Source organism: Cynocephalus volans, chromosome 4 (assembly GCF_027409185.1).
Source record: "Cynocephalus volans isolate mCynVol1 chromosome 4, mCynVol1.pri, whole genome shotgun sequence".
In the NCBI taxonomy this organism is placed as follows: Eukaryota; Metazoa; Chordata; class Mammalia; order Dermoptera; family Cynocephalidae; genus Cynocephalus; species Cynocephalus volans.
In genome coordinates, this window is record NC_084463.1 from 155,953,366 (window position 1) to 155,961,109 (window position 7,744).

Sequence of the window (7,744 nt, forward strand, 5' to 3'; positions counted from 1 at the left end):
ATAGAGAGAGAAAAAAAAAAGAGATGGGTTGATCAAAACTTGAGATATCTGCCTTTCCTCCACTGGAATTGTTGTGAAGATCAAATCAGATAATGTTATATGAAAATGATTTGAAAATAGCAAAGTATTACCCTTTCTTGAAACGTTCACATTATTAAAGAAGCCAAAGGTGGAGGAAATACAAGAAAAGAATAGGCAGAGAAACCAAAATCAGGAAAGAGGCAGATGAGAAGAATAGAATTTTTGCATCCAGGAAAGCAAATTTACTATGTCAGATGACAGCCACATAGTTTCAAGGTTCTTGTCCTGCCTGGGTCCCAACTAGTTAGCAACTTGGTGATTAGGAGTGCTGTGTCCTTCACCATGAAACTCAGCAGCTCAGCAAACGTGAAGACACGTACTCCATGGTCAGAGGGTTTAGGAACTAAATGGTGCCCCAAAAATGTGTGGAGGGGTAGTATATTGTATATCCATACATATAAAATAAATAAATGTAAAAGTAACGCTTGCTTTAGGGAGCAGAAGCATTCCTAGCAAACTCGATTTTTTAAATACATTTCTATTCCATTTTTCCATTTTGTTTAAATAATAGTAATAATGATAATTGCAAATATTTAGCCCACTCTATTTGCCAGTCACATTCCAAGCACTTACATATATTAACACATTTAATACTCGCAACATCCTATGAGGTAGGTACTACTAACAGCATCATTTTCAGATGAAAAAAACTTTGGCAGAAAGGTTAAAAACCTTGCCCTAAGATATGTTGCTAGCAAATGTGAAGCATGGATTTGAACCCAGGCAGCATGACTCCCAAGTCCAGGCAGTTCTCATAACCACTACTCCCACTGCTCTCATTATCTTAGAATCAGAGATCTGTAGCTCCAAAACAAACAAACAAACAAAAAAATGTTTCTCTATGGTAAACTTGCAGTGAATTTGAAAGAAACTGCCTCACTCCCTGATGGAGAGAAAGGGTTTAGTAATATAATAATACTGTTTTTAACACTTGCCTCCTGAAAGTCTCCATTACCTTTTTAGTGGATTCCCAGGTGTGATTAAAAGAAAGTATCTAGAGTGTCAATTGCTTCCCTCTCTAACTTCTCTTTTTTACTGGATAGTCAAAAGGTGCTTGTGGAATTGGGTTTCACCATCTAAAATTTTTATTTGAGGCCATTTAGGGTATGAAGTGCAAGACTGCCCACTTTAGCAATTTAAGCAATGCTGCAAGCATAAAATTCTTATATAGTGGATTTATTAAAACAATGTAATCATATTTTTATCCAACTGGAAACAATATCAATTAATTCATTCAGCAAATATGAGGATATTTCAAAAAGTTAATGGAAAGATTAATATTATCTTTTGCTTCTATTTTTCCATGAACTTTTTGAAGTACTCTCACACTTACTGAGTGCTTACTGGGTACAGGGTAGTGTTCTGTGTGCTTGAGAAAAACATAAAAATTCTGTTCCTTGGAAGCTTATTCTATCTAAATGTCAGACTTCCTACGAAAAATAAAATCAAGTAAGTTTGATTTTAGAGTTTAAATCTTCTAAGCTTTCTAAAAACATACCTGTGATCTGACACCTGACAAGGTGACTGGAGTAGAAATATTATATTCCCAAATACAGATCACATGCCTACTACTAAAGTGTTAATATTTATTATGGTATTTTCATTCTGGAATACCTAAAAATGTGTTCATTTTTCCATTCATTTGCTTAAAAACTGTATTACACTAGTACTTCGTGACCAAACACTGTGCTAGGTTATTACATAAAATTTAAGCTTTGCATATTTTTACGTTTGGACTAATATAAAATAGGGTGGAGTGGGCTTTATCTCAACGCCAGTGCACACATACTTTTTTCACGTACACGTAATGCTGGATTTGAGTACAAAGGCTTCACCCAAGAAATATGGCTTAAGCTATGAATATATACACACAAATGCATCCTGTATTTAGTCTCTTCCCTTCTCAGAAGAACACAGGCCATTATTAGATCTCCAGGGCTCTAGGGTGTCTTCCAATTCTAAATTCTATGAAGGTCAATAATTCATCATGGAATACATGGATTCAAGAGTTATCTTTCAAGAATCCACAAATGTATCTCAGATATATACCCATCATTGATCCATGCCAGGCCACACAACATTCCTGTAAGCTCTCTTTCCCAGAGCATGTTTTGCATTTGTCACATCCCTCTAATTGGCAATCAATCACAACTTTCTTCTTTTTCCATGGAGCAGATGCTGGCCATCCCTACCCTGAGTATGGACGACTGGGTGTGGGGTGCAGAGAATCACTAGATATTTATATGCAGGATTGATTTGCCTTACAAAGATACCGCGGATATCAGTGTTTTCCTATAACTGCTGATTTCTCCCTTCATGTTGTATTTAAAACAAAAAAGCCCTCTTCCCTCCGGGCTAATCTCTTCAAAACACAATTTATAATTTTTAACTGTTTGCTTTTCTCTCGTAAGTGCTCTCTTTCCTCTTCTCCACTCCTCAGTCCCTGGCTTCACTCTTAAAACCAAAGAGCTGTTTACTAATTCTGCCAGCTCAATAGTTCTCAAGGGGTCTCATTCAATCTCTAACTCCACACCTACCCCCAGGAAGTCTCTACCCAGTTTAAGCCTCAGTCACAATTTGGCTTTATATTTCACAACTCCTTCTACTCTCCCAAGTATGTAGCAACACTTTAGAATATGGTATGGACTTTTAGAACAAATGTCACTTCATATATTCAAACAATGAGAAAATGAACTCAAAGAGTAGGAGAGTGGAGTACACACAGCCAGAACTGAAGCTGAGAACCATCCCTAGACCTTGTGATTTCCTCAGCAGTGTTCTTTACGCAATCCCATGACAGTTACAAAACAGAGCCCTTCCTTCAGGAGCTTAGGGGAAAAAAGGTGGTGGTGGGGGAGTCTTGCAGGGCAGAAACATACAGATTCTAGATTGCTGGAATTAGAATCTCAACTCTAACATTTATAAGCTATGTGACCATGAACAAGACCTATAACTTCCCAATGTCTCGGTATTCTCATCTGTTAAAATGGAAATAGCGATGATATGTAAATCACAGGCATGTAGTGAAGTTTAAACAAAATAAGCAATGTAAGACACTTAACATGTTGCTTTAACATAGTAAATGCAAAAGAAAAAGAAAAAAAAGCCAAATAATTTTAAACTATTATTAATTAGCATTTTATTAAAGAATAGTATTTAAGTGACAAGAAATGAAAACTGAAATCTACTACAATGTTTTTATGTGTGCCTGTATAAGAATAAATATATACATACACATTGTACTTTTTATAAATATACATATATATACATATTTCATTTCTATAATAAGCTCAATCGCTTACGTTCTCCAGTTTGCATTGATCGACTTCCATTTTTCTTACTAGAACACCCTGGTTTTTCCACAGAGGAAGCATCTGTTTTCTCCTGTGTATAAGTGAAATGAAATTCCTCATAGCAATTTGGACACGGTATTTTATCATGGCTTACCATGGCTTACAGCCAACAGGATCCTTGTAAGGATCCCCAACAATGGTTTTAACAACATTATATCAGGCATGGTGGTTCCAGCACATTTTCTCTTAATGTCTTTTGTATCCTGGGAATGAATTCAAGGGAAATTCACAACACGATCCACATGGAGAAATATTTAGGATGACAAAGATTAAAAAGCTGTCATATTGAATGTCAAACCATGACTGGTTGATTCTTCATGGTTGAAAGATGCAGGGTTTTTTACAACCAAAGGATAAAAATTAAAATGAAGTGAATTCTGAATTTCCAAATCCAGGTTACAGGTATTGAGAAAATCAGTGTTGGTTTACTGATCTGTGATATTATCAGAAGAATAAAGAAATACCAAGGAACTGTACCTGTCTCACAGTTTGGCTCACTCTTCTATTCTTACCTGTGTTCATATTGAATATACATTTCGACCCTTGTCCAAGAAAAGGATCAAATCGAAGGCAATTTCCAGAGACTGTCGGCTAAACTTTAAAAGAAAGAAAAAGATACGTCACTTCTCTCACAGTCAATTGATCAGTCTTGGCAGCAAGTTACAATAGTGGTTTATGCATCAGAACTCGAGGTTGAAAAGACATTCCAGTGAGTTCCTCTTTCTATAGCACATAGAATGCTTAATATTATCAGAGCCCTCTCTGCTTATAGACAAGTAAATCGTGAAAGAACAATACTAGTGTTAGAAACTAAGCTGCTATATTATAGCTGACCAATACAAAATGAAAGACTTTAGAGCCTAAGCATTTTTCTCTTTTATTTGAAGAGACTCTGGAGTCCCAATGCAAGGAAGTTAGCTGTGAGACTAAAAATAAGGTTACTCAGTTTATAGTTAATTTTTCAGGTTATAAAAGGATCGTAAAAGGTTTTGGTGGCTTTAAGACATACTCATAACTTAGCTTTTGCAAATAAGGGTGTGGGAAACACTGAGAAAAAAATTTTACAAAAGAAAAAAAATCTTGCTTCCTGAATGTTTTACTGGCTATCATTCTCTAAATACAAACATTGCAAGCCAAAATTTTAACTTTTCTTACAATGCCAATTTAAATTTTCTAGTAATGAATGAGAGCTCATGACATTCAGTAGCTGAAGGAACGTCTGTTCTGCAGGTACTTTAATGCCTCAGTAAGACATGATGATCCCTACTTGTCAGTTAAAGATTACATTGTTTGCTTGAGATGTTTTTTTCTCCCCCACTTCCTCATCCACCTTCTCAGATCTGACTCTTGCATATCTTCTAGCTACTACCTCTACTTCTTTACACATCTCTTCATAAACATTGCTTTATCTACTGTCTATAACTGAATAGAAAATTGACACCATTTTGACACCAAACCCAACTCAGCAGGTGGATCAAAAAGTCAGTCTGGCAGCTTACTAAATACTGTCTTCCTTCCTACTAAGTTCCATCTTTTGTTACTAATGTTTCCAGGTGGGGGTGGTGCGCGGAGGAGGAGAGGTGAGCCATTGACACAGCTCCACCTAATTTTCTTTTTCATTACACTTACGACTTATAAAGTGCATTTTTGGTCAAAATTTTTCTTAAGACATTTAAGGTGAAGGACTGACTTTTCATCAGTGAACCTGGTCACTTTGCAGCTCGCATGTGTACAACAAATGTACCAGAACAGGCAATCTCTGAATGAAGATTTGGGGAAGCCATTTCTACAGACACCCAAACGCAGTTGGTGGTCCGACCACGTGGCTGGCAGGCCCTAGTGAGTCTGCGCACACGCCCTCCCTCCGCCCCTCCCGTACCTGAGTGGGTCAGCGCAGGCGCACAAGGACCACGCCGCTGCCGCTGAAGACCCTTGCTACCTACCTGAGGAGCCTGAAGGCCGGCTGCGTGCTGGGCTCCGGGCCACCTTTGTGATGGCCGCTCAGCGGAGACTGGGAACGTGGCGCTGAGGGCTCCTCCAGCCAGGATCTTCCTCTTCAGCCGGGCCTGGGCGCTGGCGTGAGGACCTGGGGTGGGTGCTGGAAGACGGCTCCCGTGGCAGGGCGGCCGGCCTGCGCGGGAGATCCCCTTAGCCGAGGCCTGGACCTGGACGTGAGAGGGTGAAACTCAGTCCTTGGAACCTTGAACAAGTAAAATGCGTGGTAATGATGTCGCTTTGCTTAAGAGATTTCATAAGTGTCAAAAGCCATGAAGGGCCATGGCGACTGAAGATGGTGCCCCTCCCCCACCCCCTGCCCCCTATCTCCTCCCTGCTCGGCGGAGTCGGCTTCTTACCCACCAACCCTGCCATTCCTGATCTCATCAAGTGTAGAATCCCGGGTCCGAGCCCAGGACTAGCCCTGGACATGCTAGAAATGAATTCCTTAACTTCTGGGAGCTCACGTTAACTTGGGAACCAGTTCTGAAAATCAAATTTAGAATACACCGTGATAGGAATTAGGCACAGAATGTTGGGGGAACAGGGAGAGGAGTATCTAACAGACTTGTGAGTCAGAGCATACTTCACAAAGGTTCCTGCTGGAGCTTGTTAGCGCGGAAACGGGGGAATGGCCAGGATGAGGTTGAGAACGTGGGCAGGGAAGCAGTTCACGAAGGGCTTTATAGGCACTGCTAATGAATTTGAACTGTATTCTGAAGGCACTGAGGGGTTGCATCCCTCTGAAGATGCTCAAGATAGAGGGGTGGTTGCTAGATATGAGCTCTCTGTGACTGTTACAGAGTTCCTGTGTAACGCGAGTTTATGGGGTAACAATGAGGTTGGGAATGAGGGCTAAGGGACGCCTCCTGCAGCTTCTTTTATATTAGTGATGAGATTACCAGAAAATAAAAACATAAAGATCGTTTATTTATTTATTTCAAAAACAGGATGCTTAACTGGGATGTACGGTAGCTAAATGTAGAATGTTTGACTGAGAAGAATTCCAACCATCAGTTATTACAGGAGTATATTGTAGGATTTTTTAGTTCTTCCTTCCACCAATTAAGCTGAGGATTTTAAACACACACGTCTTCCCCCCCCCATTAGTATTTTTATGAATACTTAAAGGGTGGTTTTGGTGGAGACCTGATGAAAATTACAGTAATGCTAAGTATTCGTATTCTACTCTCCAATTCTACTCCCTAGTTCACTTCATGGTGCTTCCACTGTTAACTACAAATGTAAAAAGAATTCTTCTGTACAGTATACACAAAAGGGCTTATTTTTATTTTCCTGTTTTCTAAAAAGTGACAAATAATAGCAGTCTAGATGGGGCTTTTCATATGAACTCTATAATTCTATGGCTTTTCATTTCATCATGTCAGAGTGATTTGCTTGCATATGTTCTAAACACTTTCTTTGTTATTTCTCAAAGGTGGTGTTTGAACATATAAAGCTTACTTCGGTCACTAACATACTGTTTCAGTTTTGGTTTGGGGTTTTTTTTGTTGGTTTTTTTTTTTTTTTGGCCATCACTTGTTCTTGTATTATTACCTAGCTTTTTCTGTCTCTGTGCTTTATAGCATTGAGATATTGAGAAAATAAATTTTAGAAACTGAAGACTCATTAAAATAACCAAGTCATGAGACTTTAAGGGTGCAGGAAATGAGAGGACATTTAGTCAAACTTTCTCCTTTCTGAAAAGATCAAACCTCAAATTTTAAGATCATCAGTTAGTAGGGTGGCATGGCTTATGCTATTGACCTATGCATGACATACTAACAGATGTAGAATTTTAGATCTACAAAGGGATTCAATCCCTTTATAATTATTAGCCAGGTTTTTATCTTACTGTAAATATTAAGATGATCTAAACACCACGGAGAAATATAGGAATAACAGGAAGGAAAGAACAGGAGGTGCCTTTAGGATTGCAGAAGCAGCTTTGATAAGTTTTCTGATAGAAGAGAAGGTTTTTTCATATAGAAAGAACTAGGTAACAGATATTAATTAGGAAAAAAAATCACAAGCCCACATTTTTAGTGAATTTAAATATAAGAACTTGATTTTGAAAATGCAAGCATGGCATTATGAATTGCATTGAATTGATTATGAATTGCAAATGAACTGTTGAAAGCTTTACCAAAAATTCTCTAATACTATTCCCTAGGTGTTCTTTATACTTTATCATCTAGAGATTGTTTACTACTCAGAAATAGTATCTAGAACATACCAATTTTTTTCAGTTGTAGAGAGAGCCTTTTAAGTTATGGAGGCAGTTATTCAGAATAGGTGGATGCAAGTTGATGCCT